The sequence below is a fragment of the Balaenoptera borealis genome (assembly GCF_965194805.1).
Source record: "Balaenoptera borealis genome assembly, chromosome: 10".
Lineage (NCBI taxonomy): Eukaryota > Metazoa > Chordata > Mammalia > Artiodactyla > Balaenopteridae > Balaenoptera > Balaenoptera borealis.
This window is the reverse complement of record NC_138874.1, coordinates 50174823-50194479: the sequence shown is the minus strand read 5'-3', so window position 1 is coordinate 50194479 and position 19657 is coordinate 50174823. Positions and strand designations below refer to the sequence as shown.

At 37.7% G+C, this 19657-nt stretch overlaps 2 long non-coding RNA genes across 3 annotated transcripts in view; one reads left to right on the top strand and one right to left on the bottom strand.

Annotated features, from left to right (window-relative positions):
• Window positions 1-19657, bottom strand: part of LOC309636256 — a 384430-nt gene that overhangs the window by 357943 nt on the left and 6830 nt on the right. The gene's annotated exons all lie outside the window — the stretch shown is intronic.
• Window positions 1325-9363, top strand: LOC309636264. The gene is made up of 2 exons (XR_014249342.1): window positions 1325-8126; window positions 8429-9363. It is a non-coding gene; the product is annotated as an uncharacterized lncRNA (long non-coding RNA).

The window sequence follows — 19657 nt, the reverse complement described above, 5'->3', positions numbered from 1 at the left end:
TGATAAAGGAGGGAAGAATATACAACGGAGAAAAGACAGCCTCTTCAATAAGTGGTGCTGGGAAAACTGGACAACTACATGTAAAAGAATGAAATTAGAAGATGCCCTAACACCATACACAAAAATAAACTCAAAATGGACTAAAACCTAAATGTAAGGCCAGACACTATAAAAGCCTTAGAGGAAAACATAAGAAGAACACTCTCTGACATAAATAACAGCAAGATCCTTTTTGACCCACCTCCTAGAGAAATGGAAATAAATACAAAAATAAACAAATGGGACCTAATGAAAGGTAAAAGCTTTTGCAAAGCAAAGGAAAACATAAACAAGAAGAAAAGACAACCCTCAGAATAGGAGAAAATATTTGCCAATGAAGCAACTGACAAAAGATTAATCTCCAAACTTTACAAGCAGCTCATGCAGCTCAATATCAAAAAAACAAACAACCCAATCCATAAATGGGCAGAACACCTAAATAGACGTTTCTCCAAAGAAGATATACAGATTGCCAACAAATGCATGAAAAAATGCTCAACATCACTAATCATTAGAGAAATGCAAATCAAAACTACAATGCAGTATCACCTCACACAGATAAGAATGGCCATCATGAAATAAAATCTACAAACTATAAAAGCTGCAGAGGTGTGGAGAAAAGAGAACCCTCTTGCACTGTTGGTGGGAATGTAAATTGATACAGCCACTATGGAGAACAGTATGGAGGTTCTTTAAAATCTAAAAATAGAACTACCATATGACCCAGCAATCCCACTACTGGGCATATACCTTGAGAAACCATAATTCAAAAAGAGTCATGTTCCACAATGTTTATTGCTGCTGTACTTACAATAGTCTGGACATGGAAGCCACCTAAGTGTCCATCAACAGATGAATGGATAAAGAAGATGTCGCAGATCTTCCATATACAATGGAATATTACTTAGCCATAAAAAGAAATGAAATTGAGTTATTTGTAGTGAGGTGGATGGACCTAGAGTCTGTCAAACAGAGTGAAGTAAGGCAGAAAGAGGAAAACAAATACTGTATGCTAACACATATAAATGGAATCTAAAAAAAATGAAAAGAAAATGGTTGTGAAGAAGCTAGGGGCAAGACAGGAATAAAGATGCAGACATAGAGAATGGACTTGAGGACATGTGGAGGGGGAAGGGTAAGCTGGGATGAAGTGAGCGAGTGGCTTAGACTTACATATACTACCAAATGTAAAATAGATAGCCAGTGGAAAACAGCTGCATAGCACAGGGATATCAGCTCGGTGCTTTGTCACCACCTAGAGAGGTGGGATAGGGAGGGTGGGAGGGAGAAGCAAGAGGGAGGAGATATGGGGCTATATGTATATGTATAGCTGATTCACTTTGTTATAAAGCAGAAACAAACACACCATTGTAAAGCAATTACACTCCAATAAAGACATTACAAATATATAAATAACTAATTTATTTTTTTAAAAAACTAAAATTAAATCGTTTAAAAAATAAATAAATAAAAGAGAGCACACAATAACATGGTTACTCTAAACCGAAGTATTTTCAATACTATACTAAATGTAAATGGATTAATAACTCCTATTAAAGTGTAATTTTTTATATTATGTGCAACTAATTTTTTTTACCAATATACAGGTAAAATAAAAGAATTAAATTAAAAAGGAGAATACATTCCATGTACTTAAAAACAATAAAACAATTAGCATATAGTATGCATCTTAGGTAATGTAGTCTTTAAGTTCAGAACAGTTTGTCATTATTGTAATTAGTATTATTATCACAATTTCTTGAATAATATTTCATTACTTTTTATATAAGAAAAAATATTTTAATACTTTTTTTCTTTGCTTTCTTGTGGTCTAATACATGGAAAATATTTAGGTGCTAACATAATCTTAAAATGTATGTTGTTATTTTTACAGCCGACAAAAACTGAATCAAGAAGAAATAGATAACTTGAACAGACTGATCACTAAAAGTGAAATAGAATCTGTAATTTTAAAAAACTCCCTAGCAACAAAAGTCCAGGATCATATGGTTTCAGAGGCAAATTCTATCAAATATACAAAGAAGAACTTACACTGATTCTTCTCAAACTCTTCCAGAAGATTGAAGAGTAAGGAATACTTCCAAAGACATTCTATGAAGTCACCATCACCCTGCTATCAGAACCAGATGGGGGGGACTTCCCTGGTGGCACAGTGGCTAAGAATCCACCTGCCAATGCGGGCTAAAGGTTCGAGCCCTGGTCCGTGAAGATCCCATATGCTGGTTAGCAACTAAGCCTGTGCACCACAACTACTGAGCCTGCGCCCTTGAGCCTGTGAGCCATAACTACTGAGACTGAGAGCCACAGCTACTGAAGCCCGTGCACCTAGAGCCCATGCTATGCAGCAAGAGAAGTCACCAAAATAAGAAGCCCACACACCACAACGGAGAGTAGCTCCCGCTCGCTGCAACTAGAGGAAGCTTGCACACAGCAATGAAGACCTGATGCAGCCATAAATAAATAAATAAATAAATTTATTTTAAAAAAACGAACAAAAATGAAAAACAGATGGGGAATTTTCTGGCAGTCCAGCAGTTAAGATTTCACCTTCCAGTGCAGGGGGTGCGGGTTCAATCCCTGGTCGGGAGCTAAGATCCCATATACCTCACAAACAAGAAACCAAAACATAAAACAGAAGCAATATTGTAACAAATTCAATAAAGACTTAAAACACACACACACACACACACACACACACACACACACACACACACACAGAAAGACACTACTAAAAAAGAAAATTAGGGACGAAAATCTTTGATAAATATAGATGCAAAAATTCTCAACAGAATATTAGAAAACTGAATCTGACAACATATAACAAGATCATACACCATGACCAAACGTGATTCACCACAGGGTCACAAAGTTGTTTCAACATATGCAAATCAATCACCATGATACACCCCATCAACAAAGGAAAAACAAAAAACAAATGATAATCTCAATAGATGCATGAAAAAGCATTTGAAAAACTTCAACATCCATTCATGGTAAAAAAACGCTTACCAAAGGGGGTATAGAGGGAACATATCTCAACATAATAAAAACTATTTTATGACAAACCCACAGCCAATATAATACTCAATGTTCATAAGCTGAAAGCCTTCCTGCTAAAATCTGGAACAAGACCAGGATGCCCACTCTCACCTCGTCTCTTCAACATAGGATTGGAAGTCCTAGCCACAACAATCAGACAAAAAAAGAAATAAATGCTAACCAAATTGGAAGGAAAGAGGTAAAATTGAAATTATATGGAGATGACCTGATAATATATATAAAGGAAACCCTAAGAATTCCACACAAAAACTACTAGAACTGATAAACAAATTCAGCAAAGTAGCAGGATACAAGATTAACATACAAATATTGGTTTCATTTCTTATTTTTTTCTTTTTTTTTAAATTTTATTTTGGCTGCATTGGGTCTTCATTGCTATGCATGGGCTTTCTCTAGTTGTGGCCAGTGGGTGCTATTCTTCATTGTGGTGCACGGGCTTCTCATTGCAGTGGTTTCTCTTGTTGCAGAGCACAGGCTCTATGCATGTGAGCTTCAGTAGTTGTGGCACACAGGCTCAGTAGTTGTGGCTCATGGGCGCTAGAGTGTAGGCTAAGTAGTTGTGGTGCACAGGTTTAGTTGCTCCACGGCATGTGGGATCTTCCTGGACAAGGGCTCGAATCCATGTCCCCTGTATTGGCAGGTGGATTCTCAGCGACTGAGGCACCAGGGAAGTCCCTGGTTGCATTTCTTTACACTAACAATGAAATATCAGGAAGCAAATGTAAACAAGCAATCCCTTTTAAAAAGGCATCAAAAAAATAAAACACTTAGGAGGAAACCTCACCAAGGAGGTGAAAGCCTTATATGCTGAGAACTACAAAACATTAGTAAAAGAAATTGAAAATGATTCAAAGAAATGGAAAGACATCCAACACTCTTGGAAGGCAAGATATAATAGTGTTAAAATGGCCATACTACCCAGGATAATCTACAGTTTTAATGTGATCCCTATCAAATTGCCCATGACATTTTCCCCAGAACTAGAACAAATAATCCTAAAATGTATCTGGAACCATAAAAAGCCAGAACTGTCAACACAATCCTGAGGAAAAAGAACAAAGCAGGAGCCATAACCCTCCGTGACTTCAGACAATACTACAAAGTTACAGTAAGCAAAACTGCATGGTATTGGCACAGAAAGAGATATATGGATTAATGGAATAGAATAGAGATCCCAGAAATAAACCTACACAGCTATGGTCAATTAATCTTTGACAAAGGAGGCAAGAATATAAAATGGGGGAAAGACAGCCTCTTCAACAAGTGGTGTTTTGAAAGGTGGACAGCCAACTTTCAAAACAGTGAAGTCAGAACATATCCTCACAGCATACACAAAAATAAACTCAAAACGGCCTATATGCTTAAATATATGACACCTTAAAACTCCTAGAAGAGAACATAAGCAAAACATTCTCTGACATAAATCATACCAAAGTTTTCCTAGGTAGATCTCCCTCCCAGGTCAGTACAAATACAGTAAGTCACCTACATACGAACCTTTAAGTTGCAAACTTTCAAAGATGCAAACGTCCATTCACATGTCTAATCATGTAAGCTAGTTCACATGTCTGGTTGGCATACATTTTCATGTGCATGCATCCTCTATAAGTGGTTTTGCTTTTGTGTAGTTTACAGTACTGTGTAGTGTACAGTAGTACAGTACCTTTATTTCAAGCCCAAGATGTCTGGAAGCAAGCGTAAAAGCAGCGGTGATGTAGCTGGTACTGTTGAGAAGCGCCAAGCGATAATGATGGAAACAAAAGTGAAAATAATTCAGAGAGTGGAGCGAGGCAAAAAGATGTTAGACATCGCTCATTCTTATAACATGAATCACTCAACCATTGGCACGATTATAAAGAACAAGGACAAGATCATGGAACATGTGAAGTCTGCTGTGCCGACGATGTTGACAAAATATCAAAGAAGCATGGAAAAGTGATGGAGGAGATGGAGAAACTTCTCAGTGTATGGATGCAGGATCAACATCAGCGCTGAGTCCTGCTCAACTTAATGCTGATTCAAGAGAAAGCTAAAAGCCTTTATGAAGACTTGAAGAAGAAACACGGCAAAGAATCAGAGGGCACATCTTTTAATACCAGCCATGGCTGGTTTCATTGGTTCAAGGCTAGATCCAACCTTCACAATGTAAAAGTAAGTGGAGAAACAGCAAGTGCAGATAGGATAGCTGTCCACGAACTTCCTGAAACACTTTGAGAAAATTTTGATGATGGTGTGTATTTACCGAAGCAGGTTTTTAATGTCGATGAGACACAACTGTACTGGAAGAGGATGCCGGACCGAAGTTACGTCAGTAAGGAGGAAAAGTTGATGCCGGGCTATAAAGTAGCAAAGGATAAGCTAACTGTTGTTTGGTGGCAATGCTTCCGATGATATGAAGCTGAAGCCTCTCTTAGTTTATCATTCAGAGAACCCAAGAGCCCTCAAAAACATAGCCAAAGGCTCTCTTCCTGTTGGGTGGAGCGTGACCCCAAAGCCTGGAATACACAGGCCATTTCCCAGGACTGGTTTTTCCATCACTTTATCCCAGAGGAAGAGAAATATTGCTTGGATAAGGACGTCTCAGCAAAATATTCTTTTGCTGCTCGACAATGCTCTGGGCCACACCCCATTCATGGATAACTTTCATCCCAACGTCAAAGTAGTGCATCTGTCACCAAATACTACGTTGCTCATGCAATCTATGGACTAGGGAGTTATAGCGACTTTCAAGAAATATTATTTATGTCACACTTTTTGTCAGACAGTAAAGGTAAGTGACAAATCAGGAACAACCCAGGGACAATTTTGGAAGAACTATAACATCTATAAGGCCATAAAAAACATTGACTATGTTTGGTGTGAGGGTACGTGGTCACCATGAATGGGGTTTGGAAGAACCTTGTCCACAGTTTGTTCATGATTTTTATGGATTTGAGAAGGTAGATGAGAAGTCCAAAGAGGCCTTCAGTAACGTAGTGACCCTCAGCAAGAAGCTGGAGCTAAATCTTCAAGAGGACGATTTCATTGAACTCCTTGCTGTGCAATGTGAGGAGCTTACTAATGAAGACCTGATGGAATTGGAGGCCCAGAGAAAGGATGAAGAGGGACAAGAGGAAGAAGAAGAAGGAACTGAAGAACTGAAGAGATTCACGACACAGAAAATGGCAAGGGAATCTTCGTTATTTGAGGAAGCACTGTTAGTTTTTGAGGTACAGGACCCGAACATAGAATGGTAGCCAAAGGTGGCAGCAGCCATTCAGAATGCAATCCAGTGCTACCTTATCATCTATGAGGAGAAAAAAAGAGCTACTACCTAGACATTAAAGGATCATTTTTTCAAGAGGGTAGATAGAATTAAATCCAGCAAGGAACCAGAACCTGTGCCATCAACGTCAGGTATGAGTGAAATTGCAGCTTGCCCTCTGACTCCTACTGCTGATAATCCTTCACCTCTACCATCTCCCACCTCCTCTCCCCCCTCCAATCAGTAACTCTTCTTGCCTGTTCCCTCAATGCCAGCCCGAGTATCCCAGCTGTTGTACTGTATTACTGTACTTTTCAAGTTACTGTACTGTAAGATTAAAAAAGTTTTCTTTATTTTTGTGTTTGTTTTTTATGTATTGTTTGTGTGAAAAGTATTATGAACCCATTACGGTACAGTAACATATAGCTGACTGTGTACGTTGGGTACCTAGGCTAACTTTATTGGACTTACAAATTGGACTTACAAATGCACTCTTAGAACAGAACTTGTTCATATGTAAGGGACTTACTGTAAAGGCAAAAACCAAACAGGAACTAATCAAACTTATAAGATTTGCACAGCAAAGGAAACCATAAGCAAAATGAAAATACAAACTATGGATTGGGAGAAAATATTAGCAAATGATGAGACTGACAAGGGCTTAATTTCCAAAATATACAAACAGCTCATACAACTAAATAACAAAATAAGAAATAACTCAATGGAAAAATGGGTAGAAGACCTAAATAAACATTTCTCCAAAGAAGACATACAGAGAGCCAATAGGCACATGAAAAGATGCTCATCATCACTAATTATTAGAGAAATGCAAATCCAAATTATAATGAGGTACCACTTCACACTGATCAGAATGGCCATCATTAAAAAAATCTACAATTAACAAATGCTGGAAGGGGTGTGGAGAAAAGGGAACCCTCCTGAACTGTTAGTGGGAATGTAAACTGACACAGCCACTGTGGAGAACAGTATGGAGGTTCCTTTAAAACTAACAATAGAACTACCATATGACCCAGCAATGCCACTACTGGGCATATACCCTGAGAAAACCATAATTCAAAAAGATACATGTACCACAATATTCAGTGTAGCACTATGTACAATAGTCAGGATATAGAAGCAACCTAAATGTCCATCGACAGATGAATATATAAAGAAAATGTGGCATATATATACAATGGAATATTACTCAGCCATAAAAAGGAACAAAATTGAGTTATTCGTAGTGAGGTGGATGGACCTAGAGTCTGTTATACAGAGTGAAGTAAGTCAGAAAGAGAAAAACAAATACCGTATGCTAACACATATATATGGAATCTAGAAAAATGGTACTGACGAACCTAGTGAGAGGGCAGGAATAAAGACACAGATGTAGAGAGTGGACTTAAGGACACAGGGGTGGGAAGGGGAGACAGGGACGTAGTGAGAGAGTAGCACTGACATATATACACTACCAAATGTAAAATAGCTAGTGGTAAGCTGCCGCATAGCACAGGGAGATCAGCTCGGTGCTTTGTGTCCCCCTAGAGGGGTGGGATAGGGAGGGTGGAGGGGGGCTCAAGAGGGGGGAGATGTGGATAGTATATGTATACATAGAGCTGATTCACTTTGTTTTAAAGCAGAAACTAACACAATGTTATAAAGCAATTATACTCCAATAAATACGTATTTAAAAAACCCACAACATTGTAAATCAAATACACTTGAAAATATTTTTTAAATGCAAAAAAAATTTTTTTTATAAGTTTTATTTATTTATTTAGGCTGTGTTGGGTTTTCGTTTCTGTGCAAGGGCTTCCTCTAATTGCGGCAAGCGGGGGCCACTCTTCATCGCGGTGCGCGGGCCTCTCACTATCGCGGCCTCTCCCGTTGCGGACCACAGGCTCCAGACGCGCAGGCTCAGTAATTGTGGCTCACGGGCCTAGTTGGTCCGCGGCATGTGGGATCCTCCCAGACCAGGGCTCGAACCCGTGTCCCCTGCATTGGCAGGCAGATTCTCAACCACTGCGCCACCAGGGAAGCCCGCAAAAAATTTTTTGAATTAAGTTTTATTGTGTGTGCATACCACAGGTTCAATATATAAATTATGTCAAAATGATTACATTGTTTTTCAAAATAAAGAATTTTTGATATTTTACATCAGCTTCATAATATAAATGCAGAAAAACTATATTATTGTTTTCATAAAGTTCAGAAGTAGCCATTTTGATCATTCAGTATACTGTAAACCACTAACTTTATTAAAAACGGACTCGTGACCTCTTCCTTCCAAAGAAATATTTCTCCACTCACACAAGTTTAATAGAAGGTTCCGCCAGGAACTGACTTCCCACGTTAGAGACACGAGATTTGCATCCTGAAATCTCTTTCTTGCAAAAATGTCCAATTAGCATCCTAGCATTACAGAAAAGAAATGCTTTTTTACAGATCTCAAATTCCACGCAACTTTACTCAAGACATCAATGTATTTTTAAATTATCAACACTCACCTGAGGTCTTTAAAAATCAACAAAAAAGTAATTTTTTGCTCTCTTTCATTTATTCTGGTTCTAAGTGGTCATTCTAAACGAAAGTATTTAAGTATGTTAATGTCACCTTATAACATCGTATTTCAAATGACTACCGTCTCTCCAAAGATGAAATATGAGGAACTCATAATTAGGCTCTCCAAAGATTTACTCTCTGAATCTGTATTACCCTTCTGCTGAGCTCCACACTGTTCATTATTCTCTAAGAATATTCTTTTTCTTGTATGGCTATCTCACATGCTGTTTCATTTCATGTAGCTTTTTCCTATAATCTTATGCCTAGTTTATTTCTGAGAAAATGCATTATTTCAGATTGATAATTATAGACACAAAGACTTCTCTATAATTCCCTGATTGTTTCAAGAACTCCTTCTTTTTTTTTAATACCTAGATTCTGAAGCTCTCCACAAAGCATTACTAAAATTGCATTTACCTAAGTATCTACATATTAATCACACAATAATGCATTTACAACTGTATAATGATTTATTGCTAACTTTGGAGCATAAACGTAGCTGTCTTATTTTCCACCCTCTTGGAATTCACTTTATTATTTGCACTTAAGACTTGAAAGATAATGGATAAATAAAAACCTGAAGAATATGCAAATACAATTTGTATATTTCTCATAAAATTAGGTGATTATCAAACCTTTACCCAGAAAAAAAGAAGAGCCCAGATACTCTGCAGGCATGATACTCAGAATGTACGGTCTTTCAGCAAGAAAACATGCAGTCAGTAATCCATTTGGCAGAGTTTACCTGTGACCAGCTAGGGTTAGTGACCTATGCATTCCTTACATGCAACGTATCAACAGTGGAAAAAGGGAGTTTGTCAGTTGTGGCAATAAGTATAATGAAGTTTTGTAGCAGGTCATGCTCATATATTCAACACAGGTACAATCAAAATTATACTCAATTCTGGTAAATCTAAGACTGTATCTGTTACCTTGTCTTTAACTATGAAATGTCGGAACTGACTTACAAAAAAAACTAAGTGTTTTGTTTGTTTATTTTTTTAATTACGGTCATGGTGAGTAAGACATAGCTCAAAACAGCTAATGTGACTTAGTGATTCTCTCATCAGGAAACACAGTTTCTACTTCCTTGTTTATTCTCCACATCCTGTAGTAAATAAAGTTTCAATGAATGATAAACCTACATGGCGAAAAGAAAAGAAAACTTACATGTGTTGCTAAGATCATGTTGACAGGTTTTACCACCTATGTCAGTGTTTCTGCGGATGGACACAAGCCAGAGCTCCCTACTCGGACATTTTCACTGATGTCATTCCCCTTGATCTTCAATTTGAAAGTGGATAAAAATGTTTTCTATGTTTTCTTCTTTAAGAAATTAAATAAAGAATGCTGTCTAGACATGATCCCCTAATGATTTTCAGTCAGTGGTCATCAACAGAGGAAAAGCACGGAATCTCATCCTCACAGAAGGATGACATTCAGTCAGGTAAGAAAATTCTCCCTGAAATCAGAGCTTCATCTTTAACATGCAATCAAAGACTTTCACAGGTTCTGCATCACTCTGCAGTCAGCCCTACCATATGGGATTGGCTCTGAGAATCTCACATCAGATGACTGACAAACATGTCATAGTACACTGATCTGGTACCAGATCCTGCCTCTCTTAATGATCTCCTGCAGGGACACTGGAATATTCTAGGAGGTTTCCTGGAACCATCTACCCTATACAGGTACACTTCCAAGTAGAAACAAGCTTTGATTCTCACTGGGACCCCTGCTCTGTCCAACCAACCTCTCTAGAAATATGATGTTCTAATCTCTCCTGATTAGAACATTTCAAGGTCTCTCCCTGTGCTAATTTAGTAAAGGTAAAAGAGAAACAAGAAAGAGGCACACTAGGCAGGGAGCAATATATAAGATTCCTTTACTTAATGTATTTATCTGATATACCCAAATATTGATAAATATACATTCATTTCATAATGGTCAAGAAAAGAGGAGAAGGAACCTCCATTCCAACAGTATATATAAAATGGAATCAATATTGCATAAGCTCCTGCTTAAGCTTAACTACGAGGCACTAACTCTTCTCCTAAAGAAGCAATAGTTCTCCATCATTTGAAGCACACGGACGACTCAGACAGCTGGACACTGAGGGTATAGGCTCCTCACTCGAATTCTGTACCTGCATCACAAAGCAATGAAATATTCCCAAAGAATTATTAAGGATGAGGTGGGGAACCGAAATGAGAGATATGAATCCATAGTCTGCCCTACCATCTGTTCTGTTGGATATTACCACTATCCTGGCCCAATATGACTTTCCCACTTTTCTCTTGGCCTCGCTACTTTCCACCTCCATCTTCTCATTATATCTTACCTACACTTGGAAACAACTCTAGTTTTTCCACTTATCTGTATCAACAAGTAATCCAAATATCAACTGCGTATATAACTCTTTAGAAATCTCAAGTCTGACTCAGTAATCCATGACCTACAAAGTCCAATGCTTTCCTAATTCCCTTTATTATTTTTTTTTCTAATTTCCATGTACTTACAATCTCAGGACGTCCACTGTTCTCAAGTTCGTCTTCCCGCCAAAATCTGTCAACCTAGACATAGACTTAAGTACCAGCCTCTAATTATCTCATAGGGTATCTAGTTTTTTAAAAAGCCTCAGCAAGCCTTATGGACTTTATTAAAGACTCTTTAAGATAACCAATGGGAGAAAGCAGTACACGCATAGATATCTATATAATACACCCACAGAGTAATTTTTTTTTTTATAAAGTCGCTTCTGGCCAATGAAGACTCTCAGCTCTTCTTCTTCAAAATATGCAGTGTCTCACCCTTCTGACTACTCTCTGCTCCAACCCAGGTCCACTCCCTTTCCTGATATTACATTCTTTCGCAATTTTGTATGTTGGTAAAATCAAATAACATAAAATATAACATGCTAATTATTATAAAGTGCACCGTTCACTGATATTAAATACATTCATATTATTGGGCAACCAACATCACCATTTATTTTCTAATTTTTTTCTATCTTTTAAAACTGTAACTCAATAATCCTTCAAACATAACTTTCCTTTTTGTTCCATAACCACATGAAAAGGATCATTACCCTCTCAATTTCTATGGTTTTGACTACACTAAGTACCCCATATAATTGAAATAAGTATTTGTATTGTTATGACTCACTAAAGTCACGAAAATGGCATTTTTGGTAGCTAAATTTCCTCAAGATTCCTCCATTTTGTAGCATATTTCTAGATCCTTTTCTTCTTAAGACTGAATAATATTGTATTATATGGGTATACCACACTTTGCTTATCCAGGAACTAGTGGATGAACACTTAGGTTGCTTTCATATTTTAGTTGTTGTGATTATTACTGCTATAAACATTGGAGTACAATATTTCTTTAAGTCCCTGATTTCAATTCCTTTGGGTACACCTCATAGTACAATTTCTGGATCATGTAGTAATTCTATTTTTCAATATCTGAAAAAATTGCCATACTCTTTTGCAAAGCACCTGTATCATTATACATTCTCACTGACATAGCACAATGGTTCCAACTCCTTCACATCCTCACCAATACTTGTTTTCCGCTTGTGTATGTGTGTGTGTGTTTGTGTGTGTATACATGCACACAAATATATAAACATGTATTTAGTGATACGGAGCATCTTTTCAAGTGCTTAGTCATTTGTACATCTTTTTGAAGAAGCATCTATTCAAGTCTTTTATCCATTTTTGAATCAGGGTGTTTGCTTTTTGTTCAGTTGTAGGAGTTCTCTGTATATTCTGAATAGAAATATCTTGTCAGATATATGGCTTTCAAATATTTTCTCCCATCTTGTGGGTTGCCATTTTACTCTGTTTCCATTTCTTTGATACACATTTAAAAAAAATTATGTACTGCAAATTGCTTATTTTCTTGTTAACTGTACCTTTGTTGTTCCTTCGTTTCATATGGAGGAAACACTGCCAACTCCAACGTCATGAAGCTCTTGTCCTGTGTCTTCTTCTAAGAGTTTTTATTTTATTAGGCAATATATTTAGTTTCTTGATATATTTTCATTAATTTTTGTCTATGATGTTAGGTAAGGGTCCATCCTTCTTTTGCATGTTGACAACAAGACATCTCAGCACCATTTGTTGAATATACTATACTTTCTACTTTGAAAAGTCTTGACAACTTGTCAAAAATCATTTGGCCATATATCAGGGTTTATTTGTTGGTGTTCTATTCTATTCTATTGGTCTTGAATAAGGGAGGAAATAGTATAATCTATCCAGGTTGATGAAGAACATAAAGAAAAACCAGGACTGAGAATTAGTAGGACAATATAAAAGAGCAGGGAGTAAAAGACAGTGTGAGAGAAGATCTTGTATTTGCGAGTTCAGGGAAATATGATCATGCTAAAACCACTAAAAGCCTCACTTTGAACAATACAGTAAATTTTTTGGCAAGAAACATAACACACATCTCTGGGAAATATAGTATGGGGATAAAGATAAACTACACACAAATATGTTAAAAAGGGAAGGGTTTTCATGGTGTGGGAATATTGTGGGATTTGAAATACAATTTACTTCTGTTCTACCATTACCACTAAAATTTATCGAAGTATATATACAAGCCATTCCAATTCTGGTAATGTGCTTGACAGGTTTATATATGAACTTCAGCAGACCAGTAAATGTACATTCATAGTAGGACTGTTCCATAAACCAAAACCCAAAAAATAAACACTGGCAAGACTATAGTTCACTTTGTCAACAAACATACAGATGGAATGATGGTTAATGGTCCCAAAACAGAAGGTGAGCATGGGTGCAAGAGGTTAATCCTCAGGCTGGGGTGGGGTGCAGAGTTTGAGGGTAACAGAGGTGGAAAAGTCTTCTGTCATATCCTTGATTTTTGAGGTATGCAAATTCACAGGTCACTATCTCCATTTCAAAATAATGAATGCACTACGCAATTTTTTAAAACAGGTGAAGTAAACATGAGTGATATAACTTTCAAACTGTCACAGATCAAATAAGATACTAAGAAAAATTAAATAATATGATTTAAGAATGAAGTGGAGAGATTGTCCAAGATGGTAGCATACAAAGACGCAGAGCTTGATGCCTCTCATGGGCAGACCAAAGTCACAACTGTTTACAGAATAGCAATTGATGAAAAAGGCCTGGACCTACCATAAAAGATCTTTTACAGCTAAAGACATAAGGAAGGCACCACGACAAGACAGGAAGGAAGGGGCAAAATCTCAATATACTCAAGACCCATACCACCAGGTTGGTGGCCGAAAAATGGTACAATAATTACAATTTCAGAGGTGCTCCCAGGTAGCAAGGGGTATGAACCCAACATCAGGTGAACAAGCCCAGACATCCTGTGCTGGGAAGAAGAGTCCCTAGAAAGTTGGGCTTTGAACACCAGTAGTGCTTATTTTCCAGAGAGCCAGAGGGTTGTGGGAAATAGAGATTCGACTCTTAAAGGATGCTCACAAAATCCCACATGATCCGAGAATCAGAACAGAAGCAGGAATTTGAAAGGATCCTGGGTCACACCTACCTCCTGATCTTGGAGAGTCTCCCAGAGTGGCAAGAGGCAACTACAGCACACCCTCAGGGACACAGACACTGGCAGCAGCCATTTTGGGGAGGTCCTTCTACCTCGTGGACACTGGTAGCAGCAAGCATAATTTCAGAATCCTCCCTCTAGGTTATCAGCCTCAGGACCGAGCCCCACCCATTTCCACCAGACTACAGACACAAGTACTAGGATGCTGCAGGCCAAGCAACTAACTGAGCAGGGGCATAGCCCCATCCACCAGCAAACAGGCTGCCTTCAGATCCTCTCAGTGCACAGCTGCCCCTGGACATGGGTCCAGCCACCAAAAGCCCCAGGACCAGCCTCCACACCTCAGTGGACAGCACCAGCCCCAGAGTCCCTGGCCCCTCTGACAAGTGAGCCTGCTCTGGCCTTGGAGTCAGCCTCACCATCGGCAGGTGGTAACTGCACAGGGACTGGATGGAGCTTGGACATACCCAACAGCAAACCTGCTCTAGCAGTGGGATCAGCCTCATACACCAACAGGCACACACCAGCTCCAGGAATACCACAGCCCAGCAGCCTGTGTGACGAGAACACTCACTTGCAGGCCAGAAGCAGCCATGGACTCAGCTGGGTCCTGACCCTGCCCATCAGAATGTCAACACAAGTTTTGGGGTACCCCAGACCCTGCATATAGCTGTGTCAGGAACAGTGATCCAACACCAACTCTGTGGCTCCTGGGCCCTGCAGCCAGAACACAGAACCTGTCTCTTCCTCCCAGTAGCCAGCATAGCCCCAGGACCACTGACGGGGCACTAGCCCTGATATCACCTGGACTGCAATTCTACCCATAAGTGAACCAGCACCAGATTTGGTGTCCCCCAGAGTTGTGCAGCCAGCTGCCTTATGATTTAGTCTCACCAAGCAGCACAGACAGCCTCCATACAAGGCAGAGCCTGGCAAACAAGCATTCTGGGGGCAGCCAAGCCTACCAGACTACCCACAGTAGTCAGCCCACCACAGCAGAAGAGCCCAAGCAGCCCACATAGGGGGTACAACTTGAACATATAGTTCTAGTGACCAGGGGACAGCGGGCTGCTGGGACACATAAGACCTCTCTTACAAAAGGCCACTTCTCCAAGGTCAGGAAATGTAACGAACCTACTACATACATAGCAATAAACACAGCGAGTTAAGAAAAATGAGGTGACACAGAACCATGATCCAAATGAAGGAACAAGATAAGAACCCAGAACAAGACCTAAGTGAAGTGGAGATAACCAATCTATTCAATAAAGGGTTAAAGGTAAGGACTGTAAAGATGATCAAAGAACTCAGGAGAAGAATGGACGATCAGAGCAAGAAGTTAGAAGTTTTTTTAAAAGAGTTAGACTCTTAAAGAACAACCAAACAGAGATGAGGAATACAATAAATGAAATGAAAATTACACTAAGAGGAAACTACTGTAGACTCAATGATACAGAAGAATGGATCAGAAAACTAAAGGACATAGTACTGGCCATCACTGAAGATGAACAGTAAAACAATAGAATAAAATGAAATGAGGAAAGTTGAACAGACCTGTGAACAACATCAAGTGTACTAATATTTGCATTATACTGGTCCCAGAAGGAAACAGGAAAGAGAAAGGGGTGTAGAACATACGTGAAGACATAAAAGCTGAAAACTTCCCTAACCTGGGAAAGAGAACAGACATCCAAATCCAGTAAACACAGTAAGGCCAAAACAGGATCAACCCAAAGAGGACCACACCAAGACTCATTGTAATTAAAATAGCAAAAAATAAATATAAAAAGACACTATTAAAGGGAGCAAAGGCAAAGCAACAAGTTACAAACATGGGAACTTGCATAAAGTTATCAGCGGACTTTTCAGGATAACCTCTGCATGCCAGAAGGGAGTGGCATGTTATATTTATATATCATGGTATAAACTCATGAAAGGGAAAATCCTATAACCAAAAACACTCTACCCAGAAAGGCTCTCCTTCAGATTTGATGGTGAGATCTAAAGTTTTACAGAGAAGCAAAACTAAAAGAGCTCAGCATCGCCAAACCAGCTTTATGAGAAACCTTTAAGGGGCTTTTCTAAGTGAAAAAGAAAAGGTCACGATTGAAACATAAAAATTAGGAAAGGAAACTTACTAAAGGAAAAACCTCATTGGTTAAGGCAAATATTCAACAAAGGTAGTAAATCAACCATGGACACAGCTAATAGGAAGGATGAAAAAAACAGTAATAAAATCATCTATATTCACAATAAGAAGTTAAGGGACACACAAAACAAGTAGATGTAAAATATAAGGTCAAATTCAGTAACTGTGGGGGAGCAGAGTAACAATGCAGGGTTGTTAGTGTCCATGTGAAATTAAGAGCTCAGCAACTTAAATAATCACACACACACACACACACACACACACACACACACACACACACACAAAACTGAAAGAAATCCAAACATAATATTAAAGATAGTCCTCACATCACAGATGAAGGGAATAAAAGGGGAAGAAAGGAACACTGAAGAAATTAAAGAGGGATTCTAAAAATACCCAAGACAAATGAAAATGAACACACAATGATCCAAAATCTATGGGACACAGCCAACGCAGTTCACAGGAGGAAGTTACAGTGATACAAGCTTATTCTTAGGAATCAAGAAAAATATCAAATAAACAACCTAACATTACACCTGAAGGGATTAGAAAAAGAAGGAAAAACAAAACTCAAAGTGTCAGAAAGAAAAATTAAGAGAACTCCACCATATGCAATCACATCAAAAAGAATAAGATACCTACGTATAAACACACCTAAGCAGGTAAAAGACATGTGCTCAGAAGTCTATCAGCCATTGGTGAAAGAAGTTGAAGACAACACAAAAAGATGGGAAAATATAGCATGTGCATGGACTGGAAGAATTAATACTGTTAAAATAACCATACTACCAAAGACAATCTACAGATTTAATGCAATCCCTATCAGAATACCAAAGCATTTTCACAGAACTTGAAAAAGTAATTTTAAAATTTGTATAGAAACACAAAGACCCCAAATAGCCAAACAATCTTGAGAAAGAACACAGCTGGAGGCATCACGCACCTTGACTTCAGACTATACTTCAAAGTGACAGTAATCAAAGAGAAAGGTACCAGAGCAAAAACAGACACAAAGATCACTAGAATAGAATAGAGATCCCAGAAATAAGCCCACACACTTATATTTAATTGATTTATGACAAAGCAGGCAATATGGAGAAAAAACTGTCTCTTCAATAAGTGGTACTGGGAAAACTGGTCAGCTACATGGAAAAGAATAAAATTAGATTATTTTAGCACACCATATATAAAATAAATGCCAAACTGAATAAAGACCTAAATGTAGGACCAGAAACCATAAAACCCCTAGAGGAAAATATAGAACATTCTTCAACATAAATGATAGCAACAGTTTTAGGTTCAGTCTACTAAGGCAAATGAAACAAAAGCAAAAATAAACAAATGGGACTTCACTAAACTTAAAAGATTTTGCACAGCAAAGGAAACCAAAGACAAAATGAAAAGACAACCTGCTGAAGGAGAGACAATATTTGCACATGATAAGAGGTTAACACCAAAACGATGACCAAGCAAGGGTTCATATCTAAACTATAGAAACAACACATACAACTCAATATCAAAAAAAACACCCAAAATCTTTTTTAAGAAAATGAGAAGACCTAAATAGACATTTTTCCAAGGAAAAAATACAGATAACCAGAACTCACAAAGATGCTAAACATAGCTAATCGACAGTAAAATGCAAATCAAAACTATGAGATATCACCTCACTCTTGTCAGAATGGCTGTCATCAAAAAGATCACAAATAACAAAGGTTAGTGAGGATGTGGAGAAAAGGAAACTCTTGTACACTGTTGATGTGAATGTGAATTAGTGCAGCCACTGTGGAAAGCAGAATGAAGATTCCACAAAAAACTAAAAATAGAACTACCATAATGTCCAGGAATTTCACTCTTGGGTATATATCAGAAGAAAAGAAAAACACTATTTCAAAAAAATAACTGCACCCCAATGTTCATAACAGTGTTATTTGCCATAGCCAAGATATAGAGTCAAATTAAGCGTTCATCAATAGGTTACTGGACAAAAAAAGATTTTTTATGATGACTTCAACAAAAAAAATTTTGCCATTTGCAGGAGCATGGATGGACTTGGAGGATATTATGCTTAGTAAAATAAGTCACAGAGAAAACAAGCCTGGTATGTTATCACTTACACGTGGCATCTAAACAACTGAATACAGCAACAAAACAGATTCATAGATTAAAGTACAGACTAGTGGTTACCAGCAGGGAGAGATAGGGTGGAGGAGCAAAATAGTGGTAGGAGATTTTGAGGTATAATCCACTATGTATAAAATTAATAATCTACAATGATGTACTGTATAGCATGGGGAATATAGCCTCTCTTTTATAATAAGTATAAATGGAGAAGAACCTAAACATTTATGAATTACTATGTTATACCTCTGAAACTAATATAATAATGTAAATTAAGTATAGATCAATAAAATATAAAGTAAGAAACAATAAAGGGGAGACACAGATTATTAGATAGAAATCAATTAAATAAACACAAGTTTTGGAAATCAAGGAAATAAAAAACAACATGTAACAAATAACATTGGCATTTAAAGTGTACAATCTATTCATTTAAAAGAAATCATTTAAGTGGTAAAAAATGTTACCCATTCTCACAATTTTGTATACCTAGGGTAATTTATTATCTACAAAAATATGTTACAAATATTCACTCGAAAAGAAAGAGAAAATTTGGATTAACCAATTTTACTGTAGAAATTTAATATCAAAGACTCTAAAATTGATTTGAATAAGTTCTGTCAATGTTGAATATGTTCTGTTAGCCACTTCTAGTTTCTTTGTGATGTAAAATCTTTTAAAGCATAAAAATCAGCCTTTCTACGTTATTTCATTAGACATACATAGAAATTAAAAGAAATGAGAAGACAGAACAATCAACCAGGAAGGTGACTTTACTGAACAACAGTCATTCTTTCTCCCTCTTCCTTTTCTTTTCCTCCTTTTCCAGGTCTCTTTCGGTTCCAAGCAAGAGAAGGCTTGAGAGTTCTGAGAATATTTATTTAAGGGCTTCAAATCAC